Source organism: Globicephala melas, chromosome 1 (genome assembly GCF_963455315.2).
Source record: "Globicephala melas chromosome 1, mGloMel1.2, whole genome shotgun sequence".
Lineage (NCBI taxonomy): Eukaryota > Metazoa > Chordata > Mammalia > Artiodactyla > Delphinidae > Globicephala > Globicephala melas.
The window spans coordinates 67,227-94,181 of record NC_083314.1 but is presented as its reverse complement, the minus strand read 5'-3'; positions in this window follow the sequence as shown (position 1 = coordinate 94,181).

Below are 26,955 nucleotides of genomic sequence, written 5' to 3'. Positions count from 1 at the left end.
CTGCCTGGGAAGTCCCAGGTTCCAGCACAGCCCAGACAGGAGGGCACTCAGTGGACGTGTGTGGATTTATAGAGGACTGGGTGCAGTGACCTGCCGGCCCCCAGATGCTGCCTTCTTGAGGGCTGCTGGGGCCCTCCTGGCACTGGAGGCATCCTTTGTCCCATCTGAGTGGGCATGAATAGATGATCAAGTCTCAGGCAGGACAGCCCTTGACCTCTGACTATCCAGGCAGGCATCTGTGGTCCTCTAGCTCAGTCCAGCCTGGGCATTGTCAGGCCCTCATGTACAGCTACGGAGCTGACCATGATGCTGGGCAGTTCAAGAGCTACCTGGGCAGTGTAGACATTCCTTTGAGAAGTTTCAACCACCAACATGCATGTGGCTGAGAAGAAGGCCTCCCGCTCACGGCCTCACAGGCTGCCAAGAGAGGTAATAATCCTCTAGACATTGGAGTGTGGCCCTGACACACACCCATGCAGCAGACCATGGCCCTGCAATCCTTTGGCCTTCCAGTTGTAGGAAACTTTTGACATTCATACTCATTAAGAATCGAAGATATGGGAGCAACTGGACCTCCCAGTGTGAGGTTTACACTGCCACTGCCATTGTCTTGGAGAGCCATATGCATCCACGTGGCCTCGGGAAAGCCTGCCAATTATGGGTTCCATGGCGTGGAATAATTCTCGAGCCTCCCATTACTTCATTGCACAAGAGTTTCCTTACCACCCTAGCATTTGGTTTCTTCCCTTAGTAAAGGAGAGAGAAGAAAGTGGAAAAGGAGCAGTATTGTTTTTCAGGGATGGGCAATTGATATGGCCAGGGAGATGGCATAGCTCAAGGGCTCCTACCTCTCAGGGGCAGGAATGAGGTGTGTGTGTCTTCTGACGGCACATGGGCTGTTCTGGGCCAGCCTCTGAGATGTGAGGACCTGATGCCCAATGCAGGAGACTTGAGTTTACCACCACCAATTCCTGCCTTTTCAGCAAGTGAAAGAACTTCTTGCAGTCTTGGGAGGGACAGTAAGAGCCCTGGATGAGTCGCTGCAGCCCCTGACCCTAAGTGAACCCCTTTCTTCCTTTTGTGTCAGATTCTGTGCTGTGCAGTGAGCTGTGATTGACGTAGAATCTGTTGCTTTCTCCCAGCTAGCATCTGTTCTCATGCCCAAGTCTAGTGCCTGAGTTTTCCTTCGGGAATTACATCTCCCCTGCTTCCAGTCCAGACAGTTCCAGAAGGATGACCCCAAGTTGCACCCAGCTCGAAGATGGGTTTATAGCCCACATCTAGCCAGTCCCATTTTCCATTTTCTGGTGATGGGTCAAGGATAAGAATGCAACCCAAGCCAGACCAAAGGCATTTAAAACCATGATTTTTCTTGGAACCCAAGAAAAGGAGAAACTTTCTCGGAAAATGGATGGTGAGTGGTTGTCAGCCTAGAACTGCTGTGGGCCCAAGGGCAGTGAGAGAGCCTGCCTGTGAATGGGGTCCCCCAAAGGCACTGAGAGGGACAGAGGTTTGGAGAGAAGCAAGGTCACACTGAGACAGTGTGAGCCCCTGGACCTGCCAGGTCCAAACCCAGTCTTCAGCTTGCCACTTGCAAGTATTTCTTTATTTCTACCCTTACAATAAATACTAATTTATTTTACTTCAGTAAGTGTGTCCAGTCGCTGGGAAAAGAAAAATTCCTAGTTGACACATCTGAATCAATAATCCCTGGTCCTTTCTCAGGTGTCCTCACTGGGTAGGCGTGGCTGGGGGAGATGAAGACACTGGGTGGGGTCAGATATTAGGGGAGCTGCCAAACAGCTCTGTCCCTGTTCCTTCCCTGTCCCGAGAGAGGGAAAGCCTGGAACAGTGATAGGATAGCCAGTAGGGGAAGAGGTTCCTCAGTGGTTACTTGGTCTTTTTGTGTTTTCCTTAATTTAGGGTCCTTTTTTTTTTTTTTTTTTTGCGGTACGCGGGCCTTTCACTGCTGTGGCCCCTCCCGTTGCGGAGCACAGGCTCCGGACGCGCAGGCTCAGCGGCCATGGCTCACGGGCCCAGCCGCTCCGCGGCATGTGGGATCTTCCCAGACCGGGGCACGACCCTGTGTCCCCTGCATCGGCAGGCGGACTCTCAACCACTGCGCCACCAGGGAAGCCCTAGGGTCCATTTTGGTAATGTGTTTTTACAAAGAAATCACCCATTTCCTCTCGATTTCCAGTTTGTTACAATAGGTTTTTCTTATTTGACTTTTAATTTTTCCCATCTTTATCTACAGAATCGTCACAAATAATGAACAAATATTGATAATTTATTATTAACTCAAGTCCATATTCATGTTCCCTTTGTTATACCTTTCCTTGTCCCATGTGGTCATCATGATTTCGGGTGGCCTCGGCCTGCAGCGGCTTGAAGCAGGGTTTTGGTTCGCGGCCAGTGATTGAGGTCGGGTCGCGGCGGTGAGAGGACCGTATCCTAGCCACTAGACCAGTGGTCAGTGACAAGGTCCTGGCCCTACGGCTTTGCAGAAAAGAATTCCCACAAAGATGGAAAGTATTGAGACAGAGTATTTATTAGAAAAAAAAAGAGTAGAGTACGTGTGGCTAGACACACGGGCAGTCTCAGAGAGATTGTTGTGCCCTAGAGGCAGTTTGAATCACTTTTATGGGACATTTCTTCCATGTTTCCTTTGGCCAATCATTTTGATTTGCCTGGTTCAGAGTCCTTATTTGGTGTATCTTGGGATCTTCCCATGCATGCATGTGCATCTCTTAGCCAAGATGGATTCTACCGAAGAGGCCTATGGGTAGACTTAGCCCCTTAGCATCACTTCTCTTTTGACCTCCTGGGAGCCTTTCTGCACATGTAGTTGGGGAGGTCTCCTGACTTTAAGAATGAGGAATATGTGATCTCTTATCTTCTATCTGGGCAGGGCCCAGCCTCGTCTCTCAATTGTCTGTTATTCCCATCTCGGAGTATTGGTTCACAGGGAATTAACTCAAACCGTTTGCCCTGGGGGGCCCATCTGTCTCCTGCCTCAGTCATGTCTGTTTAGTCTCTTCCAGGCTTTGACAGTTGCTCAGACTCTCCTTGTTTCCATGAACTTAACAGTGTGGAGGAGGACTGCTCAGGTATTTTATAGACTGCTCTGCACTGGGATTTGCTTGGTGTTTTGGTCGTGATTAGACTAGCCTTTGAAAAAGCAAATCACGGAGGTGAAGTGCTTCTTCTTCACTATATATCGAGAGAACAGGCTCTCAAGGGAACTTCTCACTTATATTCTCAACTTTGATCACCTAGCTGAGGTAGTGTTTGTCAAGTTTTCCCATAGTGAAGTTCATTTTTTAAAATTTATTTTACTTTTTAATTTATTTTATTTATTTGGTTGTGCCAGGTCTTAGTTGTGACAGGCGGGCTCCTTATTTGAGGCTCGCTGGCTCCTTAGTTGTAGCATACAAACTCTTAGTTGCGGCATGCTTGTGGAATCTAGTTCCCTGAGCAGGAATCGAACCCGGGCCCCCTGCATTGGGAGCATGGAGTATTAACCACTGAGCCACCAGGGAAGTCCCATGAAGTTAATTTTTCCCCATGTCCATCCTGTGTGTCTTATTTAGGAAGAAGTCATAATGCAGAACCCACACTTGAGGAGAGAGGGGTTAGCTTCACATCCCTGATGGACAGCTCAGTGTCTATATGAATTGTTTAGAAACTTTCTGCGTAGGAGATTTCTGTTTAACACCATTCATCAAAAACTATGTAATTTATTTTTACCAGCGTGGATACATGAATAATTATTGTAAACTTTTGCTTATAATCCAGCACTACGTTATTAGACTGCTTAGTTCATTCTTGCTTTGGCTGTTGAGAGCTTTTTCCATTTGCTCCTGTTTTCATTTTACATAATTTTTCTTTTTCTTTTTTAAAAATTATTTTTGTCCGCGTTGGGTCTTTGTTGCTACGCGCAGGCATTCTCTAGTAGCAGTGAGCGGGGGCTGCTTTTTGTTGTGGTGCGCGGGCTTCTCACTGTGGCTTCTCTTGTTGCAGAGCACGGGCTCTAGGCACGTGGGTTTCAGTAGTTGCAGCACGCAGGCTCAGTAGTTGTGGCTCCCGGGCTCTAGAGCACAGGCTCAGTAGTTGTGGCGCATGAGCTTAGTTGCTCCGCGGCATGTGGAATCTTCCTAGATCAGGGCTCGAACCCATGTCCCCTGCATTGGCAGGTAGATTCTTTTTTTTTTTTTAATTTATTTATTTAGGCTGCACTGGGTCTTAGTTGCAACACACAGGATCTTTGTTGTGGCATGTTTAGTTGTGGCTTCTTAGTTGCAGCATGCATGTGGGATCTAGTTCCCTGACCAGGGATCGAACCCGGGCCCCCTGCATTGGGAGCATGGAGTTTTACCCACTGGACCACCAGGGAAGTCCCGGCAGGTAGATTCTTAACCACTGCACCACCAGGGAAGTCCCTTACATAATTTTTCTCTTGTGTTTTTTTTTTCTTTCGGTATTTCTTTACTTTCTGATATTTTAAGATTATCTTGCTTCACGTATTTACTGACTCAGCCCTTTCTTCACAGAGCCCTTGTTCCTTTTATTAGAGAATGATATTAAAAGTGTACTTGTGGTAGCTAGATTTGCTCAGCTGACAATGCTTGGAAGTATATGCACGTATCCCAGCCTATGCATTATACACGTAATTATAAAAATTTCCATGGGGAGCTAGGTGTACCTCTGTCAGGCTAAAGAGAGTTTATACTGACGTCTCCAGCCTGATCTGTTATGACATGGATATTGTAACCTTCTCCCTTTGTCTGTGACTTCCCACTCCAGTGGTAAGAAACCTGGCTTCCACCATTTGTCATTTATTAAATTCAGTGCTTGTTCCGTTCGATGGTGGATACAGTAATTTCAGTTCTGTTAGCTGCTACCCACCATGGGCAAGAACTCTGAGTCCACTGTGTATGTATGGCATATTTTGCCTTTGGTCTACAGATATGTTCATTTCCATAGTGGACTTAGGTCAGCCCATTTGTCCCACTACCCACAGTGAGTTTTTTCATACATTTCTAAATCAGTTAGATTGTTTGTTACATGGTGTATTCCAGGCTTTGACACTTCCATATCCTAAGTAACTAAATTTGAATAGATTATAATTTACTCATTGGGTTGTAAACATCTGTGGGTGTAGACAAACGCATCGTGGCAGGAATTCATAGCTCTAAAGTATCATGTGAACTGTTTCAACCACATGTTCCATAAACTGTTTCCCAAACATGTCTGTTTCGCCTTTTCTGGAATATCATATAAATGAGGTCATACAGTGAGTAGCACTTCAGACTGGATTCTTTCACTTAGCAATGTGTTAGCTTCATCTTTATTTTTATTTCTTTATTTATTTTTACACGGGTTGATGGTCCCTTCCTTTATATCTCTGAATACTATTGCATGGCATGTATATGAGAGGAAAAATAATTTTCCCTCTTCTCTGTTCTTCATCGAGATCCCCCTTGTAATGAAAGGGAGATGAACTGGAGAAAAAGAATCGGAAGTTTAATTTATACCATGCATACCTACTTGTATACTTGACAGATACCCAGGAAAACTGAGTCACTCCCTGAAACGGCCCAAGCCACTACCTTAAGTGCCATCTTCAGCCCAGAGCAAAAGAAAGATTTTAGGGAATGAAGGAAGCCATTTAAGGGAGGTTATTAGGCAAAGCACAGTAAACAAGGGTGCAGTTGTTATGCAGATGTACATCCAGGCCTCTTTCACTGACAAGATTGCGTTAATACTTAGTCATCATTCAATTCCTGGTCCAGAGAGGGACACACCCTTAAAAATGGAGATATCCTTAACAAATGTAAATTTACTTTATAAAAGGACATTTTCTACTTGGTTTTCAGAGATTTTCCTGGGTTGGCTGTTTTTTAAATTAATCAGCCCAAAATAATGCTTTTGTCAAAGGGACATATTTTGGGGTGGTGTGTTCTGCTCCCCTTGACATGTTTGTGCCATAATTTGCTTATGAATTCATCTACAGAAGGACATCCTGATATCTTACTCTTTTAGCTCGTGAGCTCTCGAGCACAGGCTCAGTAGTTGTGGCGCACGGGCTTAGTTGCTGCGCGGCTTGTGGGATCTTCCTGGATCAGGGATCAGACCCGTGTCCCCTGCATCGGCAGGCAGATTCTTAACCACTGCACCACCCGGGAAGTCCAAATGCTAGCTTGTGTTTGAACACAGTTTTTCAAAGCAGTTGTCTAAATACAAGAGGTGTGCTTCTTGGATCCTAAGGGGTGAGACTGTTTAGATTTGGAAAAAACTGCCCAACTGTCTTCCAAAGTTGGTTGTCCATGCCTTCCACCAGCATCATGAGTATACTCGTGTCTGCTCATTTAGTATCTGTATATCTTCTTTGTCCAGGTGTGTGTTTCAATCTTTACCAAATCTTAATGGGCTTGTTTGGTATAATTTGAGTACAAATCCTTTATCAGATATGTGTTCATAAAAATTCTCAGTAAAATAGAAGTAGAAGGGAGTTTTCTCAAGTTGATAACAAAAATCTACAAAAACTAACTTCACATTATGCTTAATGGTAAGAAACATGAAACTTTCCCACTAAGTTCAGTTAAAATTCAAGGATGTGGGCTTCATATCCTCGTCCTGTCCTTTATCTGGTCCACAAGTTGAGAGCAAAGAGTTCAGTACAGAGCTGACGTATGAGAGCACAGGCTCCGGACGCGCAGGCTCAGCGGCCATGGCTCACGGGTCCAGCTGCTCTGCGGCATGTGGGATCTTCACGGACCGGGGCACGAACCCGTGTCCCCTGCATCGGCAGGCGGACTCTCAACCACTGCACCACCAGGGATGCCCTCTCCTTCAATTCTGAATCATAATCTTGCTGGTAGAGTATTCTTGTTGTAGGCTTTTTCCTTTCAGCCCATTGAATATATCCTGTCATTCCTTCCTAGTCTGCAAAGTCTGCTGAAAAGTCAGCTGACAGTCTTATGGGAATACCTTGAACATAACTAGATGCTTTTATTTCACTGCTTCTATGACCCCTCTTTACCTTAAATTTATAGCACTTTCAAATATGTCTTGGTGTGGACCTGTCTGTCTTCATCTTCTTTGGGAGTCTGTGTTTCCTGGACCTGGATGTGTGTTTCCTTCCCCAGGTTAAGAAAGTTATCAGTTACTATATCCTCTAATATGTTCTCTGCCGCTTTCTCTCTTCTCCTCTTTCTGGGACCCCTGTAATGCTCATGTGAATATTCTTGATGTTGTTTCAGAGGTCCCTTTACCTATAGTCTTAATTCTTTTCACTTTGTGCTATTCAGCTCGGGTGGTTTTCACTACTCTGTTTTCCATTTTACTGATCTGTTCCTCTGTATCATATAATATAATGTTGCTTCCCTCGTGTGTGTGTGTGTTTTAATCTCATTTACTGTATTTTTCAGCTCTTTGGTTCTTTTTGACATTTTGTTCCTGTTTGTTGAAGTTCTCACTATGTCCATCTATTCTTCTCCTGACTTGGGTGAGCATCTTTATAATCATTACTGTGAACACTTTTTTTAATCGGGTAGAATGCTTATCCCTATTTTATTCAGTTCTTTTTCTGATGTCATGTCTTGTTACTTCATTTGTAACATATTCCTCTATTTCCTTATGTATCCTAATTCTCTGTGCATTTCTACTCATTAGGTTCAGGTTGTTACATTCCCGGGTCTCAGAGAACTGGCCTTATATAGGAGATGACTGATAGGGCCCAGCAGCACATTGTCCTCTGGCCAGCAGAGCCACATGCTCCAGGGGTGTCCCCTGTGTGGGCTGCACACACCTTTCTCTTACGGCAGAGCCAACTTCTGTGGACAAGCTGGTAGGCGGTATTGGACCCTGGCCTAAATGGCTGTAAGGCCCTGCGGTATGTGATTGCCGTAGCCGAGGCAGCCCTCCGTTTTGGGTGGCCATGTGGTGCTCCAGGTGCATAGGTGGACAGGGTAGGCCCCCAGTGTGTCTGGTTGTGGGGCCTCTGGTGCAGGAGTGCTATGGTCATGGTGGTAAATGGGGCAGGCCCCTGATTCTAATCCGTTCCAGGGAAGACTCTAAAATGTTGCTTGCCAATGTCTCAGTTCCTAGTGGGAGTCCCAGCTGCCTCTTGCCTTTCCAAGAAGCTCTCCGAGATTAGCAAGTGGGTCTGACCCAGGTGTCTTTCACACTACTGGCTCTGCACAGGGACTGAGAACGTGTGAGATTTGTGTGTGACGTATGAGAGCAAAGTCTCAGTTTTCTTTAGCCTCCAGCTTTCCTGAAAGTAAGCCCTGCAGGTTTTCAAAGCCAGACCTGCTGTGTTCTTTTCTTCTTGGGCTGAGCAGCCTGATGACAGGCTCAGACCCTTCCCTCCGTGGGGAGGACCGATGCAATTGTGATATCTTCCAGCTGTGGGTCACTGTGCTCGAGGTGTGGGTTCCAACTAGACTGTGTTTCCGGTCCTCCTACCAGCCTTGTGGTTTCTCCTTCCTTATATCTTTAGTTGTGGAAAACCTTCCTTGCTCGTCTTTAGGTCATTCTCAGAGATAATTTCCATGTAAGTTGTAGTAATTTGGGTGTGTCCGTGGCAGGAACGGAGCTCAGTATCTTCCTACTCTTTCATCTTCATCCCCTCTCAAGAATTCTTTTAAAATATATGCATTTATTACTGTAAACATAACTCTTTGTATTGCATTGTTTTTCCTGTATTCCATAAATTTAGGTACTTTGTGTTTCCAATTTTGTTTGCTTTAAGATACTTTTTAAAATTTCCCTTTTGATTTATTCCTGTATGCATTGGCTATTCAGGAGCTTATTTTGTTCAATTTCTAAGTGTTCTTGAATTTTCAATTATTCCTTTTAATATTGAATTTCAGTTTCATACCACTGTGGTTGGAAATGATCCTTGATATGATTTCAATATTCTTGGATTTTTGAAGACTTGTTTTGTGGCTTAACATAGGATCTACCCTAGGAAATGTTCTATGTGTACTGAAGAAGAATGGCAATTTTGCTGCTGTTGAGTGGAATGTACTGTATATGTCTGTTAGGTTCATTTGATATCAAGTGTGTGTTCAAGTTCAGTGTTTCCTGATTGATATTCTGTCCGGATGATCTATACAGTGTTGAAAGTTGGGTATTGATGTTTCTTACCATTATTTTATTTCTGCACATTTTCCCCTTCATGTGGGTTAATATTTTCTTTATATGTTGAGAGACTCCAATGCTGGATACATACATATTTATAATTGTCATAATTTCTTGATGAATTAATCCCTTTATCATTATATGATAACCATCTTTCCTTTGAGAGGTTTGACTTCAAGTCTTTTTTGCCTGATAATATACTAGTCAGGCAGGTATGATTTTTATGGAGTATTTTTTTTCTAATCATTCAATTTTATGCTATATATGGATTTAAAGTTAACATGAATCTCTTGTACATAGTATATAATTGAACTTTCTTTAATCCATTCAGGCACCTTATGGATTATTTAAATTGAAGTATAGTTGATTTACAATATTACATTAGTCTCAGTGGTACAACATATGGATTTAATATTTTTATAAATAATGCTCCACTAAAGTGATTACAAAATAATGGCTGTATTTCCCTGTGTTGTACTATATATCCTTGTTTGTTTAGTTCATACATAGGGGTATTGGATTTAGAGAAACAAACTACTGTCTTTCCTTCCCCACTTCACTCATCCCACCAGTAACCACTAATTTGTTCTCTGTGAGTCTATTTCTATTTTGTTATATACATTCCTTTCTTGAATTTTTTAGATTCCACAGAGAAGTGAGAACATAGAGTATTTGTCTTTCTCTAACTTATTTAAGGAGGTATACATATTCTAGGCCTATCCACGTTGTTGCAAGTGGCAGAATTTGATCCTTTCTAATGGCTGAGTAATAGTCTATTGTGTATAGATACCACATCTTCTTTATCCACTCATGTGTTGATGGATATTTAGTTTGCTTCCATATGTTGGCAATTGTAAATTATGCTGCTATGAACACTGGGATGCATGTATCTTCTCAAATTGGTGTCTTCATTTTCTTGGCACATATACCAAGCGGTGGAATTGTTGCCTAATACGATAGTTCTACTTTTAGCTTTTTTCAGCACCTCCACATTGTTTTCATAGTGGGTGTACCAATTTACAATCCCACCAACAGTGTACTAGGATTCCCTTCTCTCCACGTCATGAACAACATTTCATATTTGTAGACTTTGGAATAATAGCCATGTTGAGAGGTGTGATGTGACGTCTCATTGCGGGTTTTTTTGTGGGTCATTCATGAAATTTAATTTACAAAAGAAGGTGATAGGCTGGATGTGATCTCCAGGTTGAGTTTGCTAATGCCTGGTATAGGCTAATTTGAGGAGAATTAATACCTTTACAATGTTATTTATTGCTTAATTTTTTCAGGTTGACATTTAATGATTGGTAACTGATTAAAAAATTTTTCTCCCTAAAGGATATCTGAAGTCTGTCGGTTTGTTTCTGTTTTATAAATTAGTTCATTTCTATCATTTTTTAGACTCCACTGTAAGTGATATCATAGGATATTTGTCTTTTTCTATCTGATTTACTTCACTTAGAATGAAATAAAGCCATTTGCAGCAACAGGGATGGACCTAGAGATGATCATGCTTTTTCATTTCTGTGTAATAATCGATTGTGTACACGTAACACTTCTTTATCCATTCATCTGTTGGTGGACATTTCGGTTGCCTCCATGTCTTGGCTATTGTAAATAGTGCTACAGTGCATGTTGGGGTTTGGGTGCATTTGTCTTTTTTTGACTTGGTATTTTTTTTTTGTTTGTTTGTTTTTTGCAGTACGCGGGCCTCTCACTGCTGCGGCCTCCCCCGTTGCGGAGCACAGGCTCTGGACGCGCAGGCTCAGTGGCCATGGCTCACGGGCCCAGCCGGTCCGTGGCACGCGGGATCCTCCCAGACTGGGGCATGAACTCGCGTCCCCTGCATCGGCAGGCGAACTCTCAACCACTGCGCCACCAGGGAAGCCCGCATTTGTCTTTTTGAAGTCTGGTTTTCTGCAGATATATGCCCAGAAGCAGGACTGCTGGATGATACGGTACCTCTATTTTTACTTTTTAAAGGCTTCTCCATACTGTGCTTTATAGTGGCTGTTACCAGCTTACATCTCACCAACAGCATAGGAGGGTTCCCTTTTCTCCATGTCCACTCCAGCATTTATGGTTTGTAAACATTTTGATGATGGCCGTTCTGACTGTGCAAGGTGATACCTTCTTGTAGTTTTGATTTGCATGTGTCTAATAATTCGAGATGTTGAGCATCTTTGCATGTGGTTTTTTTAAGCACTGTGAGAAAAAGTTACATTTGACATTGGCTTTTTGAAAGTCTGACTGTTTTGAAGTTTTGTTCGATAACTACCACAGGACATTTATTAAGGGCAGGTGTCATTTACACCCTGGCAGTCCTTGTGAATATGAAGTGCCCATAAGCACATGTTTTAAAGTTGCTGTTGTGGAAATGGGTACAAGCGGTAGGATTTCCTTCATGCCCCTCTCTGGTTACTTGGGTAACCGCAGCCACTGTGAAAGACAGGCTCCTGGACTGTAAATTAGTGTGGACAGTGCCAGAGCAAACACCCGAAATCTTGTGCTTTGTTACTTCTTGTTTTTTTTAATTTAATGTTTCTTTTTTTATTGGAGTAAAGTTGATTTAACATATTGTTTGTGGTAGGCGTACAGAACCTTGTTCAGTTATGTATATTCATATGTCTATTCATCTTCACATTCTTTTCCCATATAGGTTATTAGAGAGTGTTGAGTAGATTTCTCTTTGTTATACAGTAGGTCCTTGTTGATTATCTATTTTACATGTATTAGTGTGTAAATGTTTTTCCCAACCTCTTGATTTATTCCTTCCCCTCACCTTTCTCATTGGGTAACCATAAGTTTGTTTTCTAAGTCTGTGAGTCTGTTTCTCTCTCTTTTATTTTATTTTTTTGGCTGCACTGCAAGGCATGTGGGATATTAGTTCTCCCAACACCAGGGATCGAAACCACGCCCCCTGCAATGGAAGCATGGATTCTTAACCATTGGACCACCAGGAAAGTTCCTGTTTCTCTCTTGTAAATTAGTTCATTGGTATCAATTTTTAAATTTCATCTATAAGTGGTATCATATGATATTTTACATTCTCTTTCTGACTTACTTCACTTAGTATGATTATCTCTAGGTCCATCCACGATGCTGCAAACAGCATTCTTTCATTCCTTTTCGCTTCTGAGTAATATTTCACTGGGAACATGTACCACTTCTTTATCCATCCATGTGCTGATGGATATTTGGGTTGCTTCCATGTCTTAGACATTGTATATTGTGCTGCAGTGCACATTGGGCGCATGTGTGTTTTCCAATTCTGGTTTTCTCTTGCTATACACCTGGGGGTGGGATTGCTGGATCATATGGTAGCTATAATTTTACCTTGTAAAGCACCTCCATATTGTTATTTATAGTGGCTGTTACCACCTTAGATCCCAACAACAGTATAGGAGGGTTCTCTTTTTTCTACAGTCTCTCAAGCATTTATTGTTTGTAGAGTTTTTGATGATGGCTATTCTGACTCACGTGAAGTGATCCCCCATTGTAGTTTTGATATCTATGCTGCTAATAATACACGAATTAGAGCATCTTTTTAAGTGTTTTTCTTTTAAACAGTGTAAAATTTACCTATTGAAATAGGACATTGAAAGTCTGTTTCTTTTGAATTTTTTTTTTGCTTACCTACCCCTGGACATTCCCTGATGGCAGGTGTCATTTACAGCCCTACGGTCCTTGTGAATATTAAGTACCCATAAGCGTTGGTTTTAAAGTTGTCGTTGCAGGAAAGGGCAACCAGGCAGCGGAAGTTATTCATACTCATCTTGATTCCCAGGGAAAACAGAGCATTAGTGGAACTCCTGTTCCTAGGTTGTAAATTAGAGTGGAAAGTGCCAGGACAAATACCCAAAAGCTTCTGTCACGTTGCTTCTTGTTTAATTTTTATTTCCTATCAGAATAAATTTGATTACAATGTTGTGTTCTAGGTGTACAGAATCTGGTTTATTCATACGTATACATATATCTAATCAGGTTTAGATTCTTTGCCATGTTGGTCATTACAGAGCATTGAGTAGACCTCCCTTGGCATCCAATAGGTCCTTCTTGATAATTTATTTTATATGTATTATTAAATGTATGTTAACCTAACATCCTAATTTTTCCATTCCTTTCACCTTTTTCTAAGTCTGTATGGGTCTTTCTCTGTGGAAATACGTTCATGGGTATCAATTTTTAGATAACGCCAGTAAATGCTATCATCGAATATTTGTCTTTCTCCTTCTGACTTACTTTACGTAGTATGATTATCTCTAGGCTCACCTGTGGTGCTGCAGAAGGCATTGTTTCATCTTTTCCATGGCTAATATGCCATTGTGTACATGGACCACTTCTTTTTTGTCCATTCATCTGTAGCTGGACATTTTGGTTGCATCCGTGTCTGGCTATTGTAAATAGCGCTGCAGTGCACGTTTGGGTGCCTGTGTCTTTCTGAATTCTGGTCTTCTCGGCTAATAGGCCCATTAGTGGTTCGGCAGGATCACATGGTAGCTCAACTGTTACCTTTAAAAGGCACCTTCATTCTGTTCTGATTAGTGGCTGTTACCAATTTACATCCCAGCAACAGCATAGGAGGGTACCCACTCTCGGAAACTTATTCAGCATTTATTGTTTGCAGACATTTGTTCTGATGGCCATTCAGACTAGTGTAATGTGATACCTTTTTGTAGTTTAAATGTGCATGTCTCCAGTAATTGTTGATGTTGAACATTTTTTCAGGTTCTTTTTAAAAACAATAAAAAGAAACTGTGAGCAAATTTACCTTTTGAAATTGTCTTCTCGAGAGTTTGCCCTGTTTTGAATATTAATGTCCATTCCTGACCGCAGGACATTTTTTGAGGGCAGGTGTCATTTAAAGCCCTGCATTCCCTGTGAATATTAAGTGACCATTAACGCTGGGCTTAAAGCTGTTGTTGCGAAAAATGGCCACAAGGCGGCAGCATTTCTCCATTCCCAAATCTGTTTACTAGGGCAACAGAGCCCTTCCTGGAAGTCGTGTTCCTCGGTTGTAAATTAGAATGGAATGTGCCAGGAAAAAAACGCATAAGTTTATGTCTCATTACTTGTTGTTCGTTGTTTTAATTTAAATTTTTTAATCGGAGTAATGAGTAGAATATTGTTTGTTCTAGGTGTACACAATCTGGTTCATTTGTACATTATATATATCCATGTACACATCCCCTTCCCATGTAAATTATTACAGAGCGTTCAGTAGACCTCCCTTGGTATATGGACGGTCTTTTTTTTTTTTTTTTTGGTGGTATGTTTTTTTGTGGTATGTTTTTTTTTTTTTTTTTTTTTTTGTGGGCCTCTCACTGCTGAGGCCTCTCCCGTTGCAGAGCACAGGCTCCGGACGCGCAGGCTCAGCGGCCATGGCTCACGGGCCCAGCCGCTCCGCGGCATGTGGGATCTTCCCGGAACGGGGCACTAACCCGCATCCCCTGCATCGGCAGGTGGACTGTTAACCACTGAGCCACCAGGGAAGCCCTGGTCGGTCTTTTTGATATATATATTTAATATGTATTTGTATAGGTATGGAAACCTTCATCTTAATTTATCCATTCCTTCCACCTTTCCTTTTAGATATGCATAGGTTGTTTTCTAAGTCTGGGAATGTCTTTCTCTGTGGAAATATGTTCATTTGTGTCAGTTGTTAGATAACACTTTTAAGTGATTTCATAGGATATTGTTTTTTGCTTTCTGATGTTAGACCTTCGCGGTCTCCTAGGAGTTTCGACTCGCCCAGGAAACAACAAGAGTCGGGAGCCGATGCAAAACGCAAGAGGTTTATTGAAGGCCGGTGCACCGGGGTTCCTTGGTCCTCACGCAGGAGGCCGAAGAAGGAACCCCCCCCCAGGGCGTGAACTTGTATTTTTATAGGTCTCAATTTCCTGTTATGCAAAGTGTGGATTCAATTGTGATTTTTAATGATAGGTTCTTAGCCTCTGTTCGGACCAGAGAGGGAACCTGTCCCAGGCTTCTTGATTGGTTCTTTGACAGATACCTTTTTTACATTTTGTTTATCTCCCTCCTTCTCGGAAGGGGGCCGGACATCCTGGAAATTCACCCATTGTCTAAGAAGCCCCTATTGTCTGGAGAGTTCTTAATCATTAGCTGGAACAATGTCCCTCGAGTCTCACACTGACTTACTTCATGTTCTGTGATTATCTCTAGGCTCATCTATGGTGCCTCAAAGAGCAGTGTTTCACTGTTTTCCATGGTTAGTATTCCATTTTGTTCATGGACCACTTCTTCTTTATCCATTCATCTGTTGATGGACATTTTGGTTGCTTCCGTGTCTTGGCTATTGTGAAAACTCCTGCAGTGCAGATGTTGCAGCCTGTGTCTTCTCGACTCTGGTCTTCTCAGGTGATAGGCCCAGCGATGGCCCTGCTGCATCGAATGGTAGCTCAATTTTTACTTTTAAACGCAGCTCCTTTCTGTTCTCATTATTGGCTCTTACCACTTTACATCTCACCAGCAGCTAGAGGGTACAGAGTTCTCCAAAACCCCTTCAGCATTTATTGTTTGTAGACTTTTTGCTGATGGTCAGTTGACTGGTGTGAGTTGAAACCTTTTTGTAAATTAGATTCGCATGAGTCTAATAATTCCTGATGTTGAGTTTTTATCCATTTTCTTTTTTTTTTTTTTGAGAGTGAGTGAAACTTACCTTTTCATACTATCTTCTTGAAAAATTTGCTCTGTTTTGAGTTTTTTTTGGCCATTCCCTACCTCTGGACATTTTTTGAGGGCAGGTGTCATTTACAGCCCTCAGTCTTTGTGAATGTTATGCGACCATTAGCTGTGGGTTTAAAGCCGCTCTTGCGGGGAAACGGCCTCAAGGCAGCAGCATTTCTGCATTTTCAATTCTGGGTATTTGGGCAACAGAGCCTTCCTGGAAATCGTGTTAGTAGGCTGCAAATTAGAGTGGAATGTGCCAGGGCAAACCTCCAAGAACTTATATCTCCTTACTTCTTGTTTGTTTTTTAAATTTAATTTTTGATCAGAGAAAATTGGCTAAAAATGTTGTGTTTTTTCTAGGTGTACAGAATCTGGTTCATTATATCTATGTGTCTATCTATTCGTCTTTGAATCCTTTCCCATGTAGGTTATTACAGAGTATTGAGTAGACCTCTCTTGGTATTCCATAGGTCTTTGGTGATTATATATTTCATATGTATTAGTATATGTCTGTCAACCCCCATATCCTACTTTATCCGTTCCTCACACCTTTCCATTCGGTTTACCATAATTTTGTTTTCTTAATCCGTGAGTGTCCTTCTTTTGGAAATAAGTTCATGGGTATCAATATTTAAGTAACACCTATAAGTAATATCATAGGATATCTGTCTTTCAGTTTCTTTCTTACTTCAATATGTGTGATTATCTCTAGGTCCTTCTATGGTGGTGCAAACAGCACTGTTTCATTCTTTTCCATGGCTAATATTCCATTGTCTTCATGGACCACTTCTGCTTTGTGTATTGATCTGTTGATGGACATTTTGGTTGCTTCTAAGTCTTGGCTATGGTAAATATTGCTGCAGTGCAGGATTGCCAGCCTGTGTCTTTTTGATTCTGGCCTTCTCAGGTGATAGGCCCAGCAGTGGGCCTACCAGATCCTATGGTACCTCAATTTTTACATTTAAATGCACCTCCACTCTGTTCTCACTACTGGCTGTTACCAGTTTACATCCCACCAGCAGCTAGAGGGTACACAGTTCTCTAAAACCCCTTCAGCATTTATTGTTTGTAGACTTTTTGCTGATGATAGTTGACTTGCGTGAGTTGAAACCTTTTTGTAGGCTAGATTTGCACGAGTCTAATAATACCTGATGTTGAGCTTTTATCCATTTTCCTTTTTTTGAAAAATCATGAGTAAAACTTACCTCTTCATACTATCTCCTTGAAAAAGTTGCCAGTTTTGAATTTTTTTGGCCATCCGATACCTCAGCACAATTTTTTTTAAAACATCTTTATTGGAGTATAATTGCTTTACAATGGTGTGTTAGTTTCTGCTGTATAACAAAGTGAATCAGTTATACATATACATATGTTCCCATATCTCTTTCCTCTTACGTCTCCCTCCCTCCCACCCTCCCTATCCCACCCCTCCAGGCGGTCACAAAGCACCGAGCTGATCTCCCTGACTCAGCACAATTTTTGAGGGCAGGTGTCCTTACAGCCCTGAGTCCTTGTGAATGTTAAGTGACCGTTAGCTGTGGGTTTATGGGTTTAAAGCCGCTCTTGCGGGAAACGGCCACAAGGCGGCAGCATTTCTACATTTCCAACTGTGGGTTTTTGGGCAACAGAGCTTTCCTGGAAATCGTGTTAGTAGGCTGCAAATTAGAGTGGAATGTGCCAGGGCAAACCCCCAAGGGCTTATATCTCCTTACTTCTTGTTTGGTTTTTAAATTTAATCTTTATTAATTATCAGAGCAAATTTGAGAAAAAATGTGTGTGTTCTAGGTGTACAGAATCTGGTTCATTATATCTATGTATCGATCTATTCATCTTTGGATCCTTTCCCGTGTAGGTTATTACAGTGTTGAGTAGACCTCTCTTGGTATTCCATAGGTATTTTGTGATTATATATTTCACATGTATTAGTACATGTCTGTTAACCCCCATATCCTAATTCGTACATTCCTTACACCTTTCCCTTTGGTTCAACATAATTTGGTTTTCTGAATCTATGAGTGTTCTTCTCTTGGAAATTATTTCATGGGTATCAAGTTTTACACCTATAAGTGATGTAATAGGATACCTGTCTTTTGGTTTCTTTCTTAGTTCAAGTTGGGTGATTATCTCTAGATCCTTCTATGGTGGTGCCAACGGCACTGTTCCATGCTTTTCCATGGCTAATATTCCATTGTGTACACGGACGACTTCTTCTTGGTGCATTTTTCTGTTGATGGACATTTTGGTTTCTTCCAGGTCTTGGCTATGGTAAATATTGCTGCAGTGCAGGATTTCCAGCCTGTGTCTTTTTGATTCTGGTCTACTCAGGTGATAGGCCCATCACTGGGCCTACCAGATCACATGGTAGCTCAATTTTTACCTTTAAACACACCTCCATTCTATCCCACCAGCAGCTAGAGGGTACACAGTTCTCTAAAACCCCTTCAGCATTTATACTTTGTAGACTTTTTTGCTGATGATCCTTCTTACGGCTGTGAGGTGAACGTTTTTGTAGACTGGATTTGCATGGCTTTATTAATTCCTGTTGTTGAGCATTTTTCCATGCCCTTTTTTTTAACAAAAAAAAAAAAAGAAAAAGAGAATACAAAGTGTGCGTAAAATATGCCTCTTGAAGTTTTTGTTTTGAAATATGCACGTCTTTTGAGATTTTTGCTCGATTTACGACCCAAGGATTTGTTTAGAGCGCAGGTGTCATTTACAGGCCTGCAATTATTTTGAATATCAAGTTACCATTAGCACTGGGTTTAGAGCTGCTGTTGTGTGAAACGGCCACAAGGTGGCAGCAGTTCTCCTTGACCAAATCTGGTTACTAGGGCAATAGCGCCTCAATGGAAGTCGTGTTCTAGGTTGTAAATTAGAATGGAATGTGCCAGGAAAAAGCCCCTTAAGTTTATATCTCACTACTTCTTGCTCGTTTTGTAAATGTAATTTTCATTTTTTATCACAGCAAGTGTGATTACAACGTTTTGCTTGTTCTAGGTGTGCAAGATGTGGTTGTTTTACACACACACACACACACACACGCACACACACGCACACACACACACACATATCCATTGTTATTTGGATCCTTTTCCCAATAGATTATGACACAATGTTGAGTACTCTTCTCTTGGTATTCCGTAGGTCTTTGGTGATTATATACTTCACCTGTGTTTTTATATCTCTGTTAACCCTGACATCCTAATGTATCCAGTCCTCACACCTTTCCTTTGGTGAACCATAAGTTTGTTTAATGAATCTGTGATTGCCTTTATCTGTGGAAATATCTTCACTGGTATCAATTTTTAGGTAACACCTATAAGGGATATCATCGGATATGTGTCTTTCGCTTTCTGACTTACTACAAGTCGCGTAATTACTTCTGCACTCATCTACGGTGCTGCAAATGGCATTGTGTCATTTGTCTCCTTGGCTAATATTCCATCCGTACCTGTACCAGTTCTTCTTTGTCCACTCATCTGTTGATGGACTTTTCGGTTGCCTTCCTGTCTTGGCTGTTGTAATACTGCTGCAATGCACATTTGCCTGACTGTGTCTTTCCAATTGTGTCTTCTTCGGTTATAGGCCCAGGTGTGGGCCTGCTGGGTCATACGGTAGCCAAATGTTTACCTTGTAAAGGCACCTCCATTCTGTTCTTATTAGTGGCTCTTACCAGCTTACGTCCCACCTAAAGTTGAGGGTATGCACTTCTCCACAACCCCTTCAGCATTTATTGTTTGTAGTTTTTCTGATGATGTTTATTCTGACTGGTGTGATCTGATCCCTCCTTGTTGTTGGATTTGCATGCATCTCATAATCCCTTGAAATTCAGCTTTCAGGCATGTCCTATTTTTCTTCAAACTGTGAGTACAGCTTACCTCCTCAAATGGTTTTCTTGAAGTATGTGCCACATTTCGAAATATTTTGGCCATTACCTCCCTGAAGACATTTTGAGGGCAGGTTTCATTTACAGCCCTTCAGTACTTGTGCATATGAAGTGACCCTCAGCACAGGTTTTAAAGCTGCTGTTGCCGGTAACGGCCATTGGGCGGCAGCATTTCTGCTTTCCCCACTCTGGTAACTAGGGAAACAGTCTTTCCGGCTAGTGATGTTCTTCGGTTATACACTGGAGAGGAATGTTCCCGGATAAACCCCCAAAAGGTGATGTTGTCGTACACTAAACTGTACCCTAAACTGTACCCTTTCCCTAACCCTAACCCTAACGCTTACCCTAACCCGTACCCTAATCCTAACCCGTACACTAACACTAACCCGTACCCTAAAACGTACCCTAACCCTAACCCGTTGTCGTACCCTAACCTGTACCGTAAACCGTACCCGTTCCCCAACCCAAACCCTAACCCTAAACCGTACTCTAATCCTAACTCGTACCTTAACACGTACCCTAACCCTAACCCGTTGTCGTCCCCTAACCTGTACCCTAAACCTAACACTAACCCTAACCCTAAACCTTACCCTATCTCGTACCTTAATCCTAACCCGTACAATAACATTAACCTGTACCCTAACACGTACCCTAACCCTAATGCGTTGTCGTACCCTAACCTATACCCTAAACCGTACCCGTTCCCTAACCCGTACCCTAATCCTAACCCGTACAATAACACTAACCCGTACCTTGACACTTACCCTAACCCTAACCTGTTTTCGTACGCTAACCTGTACCCTAAACCGTACCCGTTCCCTAACCCTAACCCTAACCTTAACCCTAACCATCACCCTAACTCGTAGCCTAATCCTGACCCGTACACTAACACTCACACAAATGCAAATACAGGTGTAATACCTGTTTCAGAGGTTCTGTTAGTTCCTACTCACCCAACCCCGTTCCTTCAAATCCAGAATACAAGCAGACAGAAACTTCCTATTTCATCTAGTGACAAGTCAGGAAACTCTTAATCATTTTTCACAGCATTTTCACACCTAAATTCCAACACCATTGGATGTATGCAAGTTAAATTTTTCTGAATTATTTTCTGAGCTAAACCTAAATGCAGCAATTTCTTTTTCTTAATGGCCTAGGTAAATGGATGAAGCCTTACCCTGCTCTCTCACAAAATTTTTCACTGAACAGTGGCTGAAATTGAGCCCCGTCCAAACCCAAACTGGAGGCCTGAACCCCCCTGGCCCCCGTGCCTTCTGCTGCCCCAGGGGTCCAATCCATGGGTTACCTGTTTTTCCCATGAGTGTCTATTCCATGGCTTCCTGCTACTCTGTTAGCAGTGCCAATCCTGCTGTTCTTTCCTCCTAGGTTCACTTAGGACCACAGCCCCCTCTTTTTTGTACTGTCTCAAGCCCTCCCTTCTAGACTCTGCGCGCTGATGCTGGGGCTGGAACTCTGCAAACGTCACTGCCCGTTTGCCGTCTGTCTCCCTGTTGGGCTCTGCCAGGAAGGGGTGCTAGGTGGAGGCCAGGCCAGGAATTCTTCCCCTTTGCTTGCTGGTCCTGTCAGTGTCATCCCAGCCATGCTTCGTTGCCACGGCAGCAGTTGCTTCCAGTAACAGTTGGTTCCAATTTCCAGTATTATTCTCCAGCTCTTTAAAGGTATTAGCCCCAGCCAACTGGTAGCTGCCTCCCCGGAGGCCTTGGTCCCAGCTCTGCAAGCCTCTGCTCATAGACTTTAGGTTCTGATAATGTCACTTTCTTCCATTTGTTCCTGCAGGCCTAGGAGTGGGCCTTGCTTCCAAGTAGCAGTGACTACCTCTGTGTTACCTCAGTCTTGCCTCCTTCTCTTCTCAGTCCTTTTTCCCCAAGTCCCTATATTAAATTATCTCTGTTAAAGTAACTGGTGTGTTTCCTCCTTTCTCAGTTGCATCTTGACAGACACTTCTCTGTTATGATTCCTCAAGCATGCCACATATCAGTACAAGGGAGCCTGGAAACATCCCTTCCAACTTGTCCAGGGTTTACTGTCCCCTCATTGAGATCTGTGTGCTTATATAAAGTGGTCCCTAAAGGCGCTCCTATGCATGTGCAGACACACACACACACACACACACACACACACACACATACACATTTCTGTTGCTGCTTTGGGACTCCGGCGTGGATTGGCCACACACCAAGGGTTCTGCCCAAGGCTTCCGTTTGATCTTTGCTCAGAAAAACCGGCCTCCCTGCTGTGGAACCCCAACAAAGAGCCTAGAGTCTAGGACATTCCTATCGTTGATTCCATCCTTATCAGGATAACTTGTATCTTACTTCGGGTCAGTCTGCTTTCCATTCTGACTACTCAGAGAGAGCTGACCCCTCCTCAGAAGGCCATACACTAGCTGGTCAGAGGGCTCCTAGACTAGCCCTAAGATGCCTCATTTTAGCCCCACAAGTCACTTCTTAGATACACTTACATTCTGACACATAAAATGGACCTTAAAAATTATCTAGCATCTATTCCAACCTTTCATCTTAGGGAGGAGTCATACATTCCATGTTTTTTAAAATGACAATTCGGGACAAATAAAACAAAAAAAAATTGGTTGACTAGATAATTCACAGAATTCTCATTTCCCTCTGCTGACGCTGTAAAGCAGCCAAAGTATTCAAAGAAATCTTATAAAATATTTAGATTTTTTTTTGATCTTTAACATGTGTCTACACATCTTCAAGCATGGGGGTTACAGTCTCAACAAGGGCCAGGTTTGGGAACATGTAAATTTTATGGAAGCGTATTAAAGCAATTTTCCCATAATTATTCAGCACTTGTCATTCCTGAAAATCGTAATTGCAGTGAAATATCGAACAGAATTTTCCCAATCATGAGGGGAGGCAATGTTCTGTGATCTGGAGCATGGGATGCCAGTGAACGCAGCCTATCATCTGAATAGCTCGAATATGAAACGAAAATACCGCTAGGGTATATGAGGTCAACATTTTTCAGTTATTCAAAATACATTATTTTGATCCCTCGTGTACCAGTGGTCACATTCTGAAGTGACTGCATATAATCCTCTGTGTGTTCTAGTTCTGATATTTGACTATGTATGTCATTCTCACCACTATAAAAAACAGCCATGCTTATGTACGTTTAAAAAGCACTTTAAACAATGAACTCCTTCTTTTCCGCATAAATGTAAAACAGCTGAAAAGCAGGGGTGGTTCTCTGTAGTTATGTTTGAATGTTCTCTGTAGTTATGTTTGAATGTTCTCTGTAGTTATGTATGAATATCATGAATTCCATTCCGAATGTTAGGGTTATCTGCTGGTTTTCTATTGCTACACAACAAACTCCCCGAAATCTTAGTTTAAACCAGCAAACATTTATTATTCCACCATTTCTGTGGATCAGGAATTCAAGAGCACCTTATCTGGGTGGTGCCTCCCACACTTGCCTGAGGTTGCAGTCAAGCTGTTGACCAGGGCTGCAGTCATCTGAAGATTTCACTGGGGCTGGAAGATTGGTTTGCAGGCTCACGCAGGTAGTTATTGGCAGGCCTCAACTCCTTGTGGACTTTTGGCCAGAAGCTGCAGGTCTCCCACGGGCCTGCTCAGAATATAGCAGTTCGCTTCCCTCAGAAGCAAGCAATCTCTGAGACCCTGCTTTCAATTCTTTTGAATATATATACCCAGAAGTGAGATTACTGACTCATATAGTAGTCCTATATTTAGTTTTTTGAGGAATTGTCACATTCTTTTCCATAGTGGCTGCACCATTTTACAGTCCCATCAGCAGTTCACAAGGGTTCCAGTTACTCCACATCCTTGCCAGTACTTGTTATTTTCTGGTTTGTTTGTTTACATTAGCCATCATAATGGGTATGAGGTGGTATCTCATTGTGTTTTTGATTTGCATTTCTCTAATGATTAGTGATGTGGAGTATCTTTTCCTATGCTTGGTGACCATTTGACTTCGGAGAAATGTCTATTCAAGTCCTTTGACCATTTTTTAATCGTGTTATTTCAGTTTTTTGTTGTTACCGAGTTCTAGGAGTTCTTTATATATTTTAGATGTTTATTCCTTATCAGATATATGATTTGCAAATATTTTCTCCCACTCCGTAGATGGCCTTTTCACTCTGTTGACTGTGTCCTTTAATGCACAGAAGTTTTTAAGTCGGATATAGTGCCATTTGTGTTATTATTGCTTTTGTTTGCTGTACTTTTGGTGTCATGTCCAAGAAATCATTGTCAAATATGAAGTCCTGAAGCTCTTCCCTCTGTTTCCTTCTGAGAATTTCATAGTTTTAAGTCTTAAGTTTAGGTCTTTAATCTATTTTGACTTAATTTTTTAGAATTTTATTGAAGTATAACTGATTTACGAAGTTGCGTTTAATTTCTGCTGTACAGCAAAGTGATTCAGTTACACACATATATATTCTTTTTCATAGTCTTTTCCATTATGGTTTATCACAGGATATTGAATATACTTCCCTGTGCTCTACAGTAGGACCTTGTTGTTTTTCCATCCTATATATCATAGCTTGCATCTGCTAACCCCAAACTCCCAATCCCTGCCTCCCCTACCCTCTCTCCCCCTTGGCAACCACAAGTCTGTTCTCTATGTCTGTAAGTCTGTTTCTGTTTCATAGATTTGTTCATTTGTGTTGTATTTTAGATTCCACCTATAAGTGATATCATATGGTATTTGTTTTTCTATTTCTGACTTACTTTGCTTAATATAATAATCTCTAGATCCATCTATGTTGCTGCAAATGGCATTATTTCATTCTTTTTTATGGCTAAGTTGTATTCCATTGTATATATGTACCACATCTTCTTTATCCATTCATCTGTTGATCAGAATTTAGGTTGTTTCCATGTCTTGGCTATTATAAATAGTGCTGCTATGAACACAGGGGTGCATGTATCTTCTCAAATTATAGTTTTGTCTGGGTATATGCCCAGGAGTGGAATTGCTGGATCATATGGTAACTCTAGTTTTTTGAGGAACCTCCATACTGTTTTCAGTGTGAGGTGGTACCTCTTTGTAGTTTTTTTTTTAACATCTTTATTGGAGTATAATTGCTTTACAGTGGTGTGTTACTTTCTGCTTTATAAAAAAGTGAATCAGTTATACATATACATATATCCCCATATCTCCTCCCTCTTGCATCTCCCTCCCACCCTCCCTATCCCACCCCTCTAGGTGGTCACAAAGCACTGAGATGATCTCCCTGTGCTATGCGGCTGCTTCCCACTAGCTATCTATTTTACATTTGGTAGTGTATATATGTCCATGCCACTCTCTCACTTCGTCCCAGCTTACCCTTCCCCCTCCCCGTGTCCTCAAGTCCATTCTCTATGTCTCTGTCTTTATTCCTGTCCTGCTCTTAGATTCTTCAGAACCATTTTTTTAAGAAACCATATATATGTGTTAGCAGACGGTATTTGTTTTTCTCTTTCTGACTTACTTCACTCTGTATGACAGACTCTAGGTCCATCCACCTCACTATAAATAACTCAATTTCGTTACTTTTTATGACTGAGTAATATTCCATTGTATATATGTGCCACATCTTCTTTATCCATTCATCTATTGATGGACACTTAGGTTGCTTCCATGTCCTGGCTATTGTAAATAGAGCTGCAATGAACATTGTGGTACATGACTCTTTTTGAATTACGGTTTTCTTAGGGTATATGCCCAGTACTGGGATTGCCGGGTTGTATGGTAGTTCTGTTTTTAGTTTTATAAGGAACCTCCATACTGTTCTCCATAGTGGCTGTATCAATTTACATTCCCACCAACAGTGCAAGAGGGTTCCCTTTTCTCCACACCCTGTCCAGCATTTATTGTTTGTAGATTTTTTGATGATGGCCATTCTGACTGTTGTGTGGTGATACCTCATTGTAGTTTTGATTTGCATTTCTACTTTGAGTTAACTTTTGTATATGGTGTAAGATAAGGGTTCAACTTCATTTTTTGGATATGCATATCCAGTTTTCCCAATATCATTAGTTGAAGAGACTGTCCTTTCCTCATCAATTGGTCGTGGCACTCATGTCAAAATTCATTTGACTGTATATATGAGGGTTTATTTATGGACTGTCTATTCCATTGGTTTATACATCAGTCTTTATGCTAGTACCACACTGTTTTGATTACTATGGCTTTAAAATACATTTTGAAGTCATAAAGTTTGAGACTTCCAACTTTACGCTTCTTTTTCAAGATTGTTTCGGCTACTCCGTGTCCCTTGAAATTCCACATAAAGTCTGAGATGAATTTTTCTATTTGTGCAAGAAGTGCCCTTGAGATTTTGTTAAGGCTTACATTGACTTTGTAGATCACATTGGACAGTATTGACATCTGAACAATATTAAGTCTTTCAACCCATGAACACAGAATGTCCTTCCATTTATTTGTGTCTTTAATTTCTTTCAGCAATGTTTTCTAGTTTTCAGTGGTACAAGCCTTTCACCTCCTTGGTTAAGTTTATTCCTCAATATTTTATTATTTTTCATGCTATTTTATATGGATTTTTTCCTCAATTTCCTTTTCAGAATGTTCACTGTCAGTGTATAGAAACACAAGTGACTTTAGTGTGTTGATTATGTATCCTGCAACTTTGCTATATCATTTATTCTAATATTTTTTGGCATGGAATCTTTGGAGTTTTCTCATATAAGATCATGTCATCTACAAACAGAGATCATTTTACTTTTTCCTTTTCAATTTGGATGCCTTGTATTTCTTTTTCTTACCTGACTGCTCTGGCTGGGATTTGCAATACTATTTGGGTTTTTTGTTTGTTTGTTTTTAAACCTTTTTTCTTAAATTTATTTATTTATTGGCTGCATTGGGTCTTTGTTGCTGTGCGCGGGCTTTCTCTAGCTGTGGCGAGCCGGGGCTACTCTTCATTGCAGTGCATGGGCTTCTCATTGCAGTGGCTTCTCTGGCTGTGGAACACGGGCTCTAGGTGTGCAGGCTTCAGTAGTTGTGACACACAGGCTCAGTAGTTGCGGCTCACGGACTCTAGAGAGCAGGCTCAGTAGTTGTGGCACACGGGTTTAGTTGCTCCGTGGCAATGTGGAGCCCTCCCGGACCAGGGCTTGAACCCATCCATGTCCCCTGCTTTGGCAGGCGGATTCTCAACCACTGCGCCACCAGGGAAGTCCTCTCTCACCACTTCTATTCAAAATAGCATTGGAAGGGCC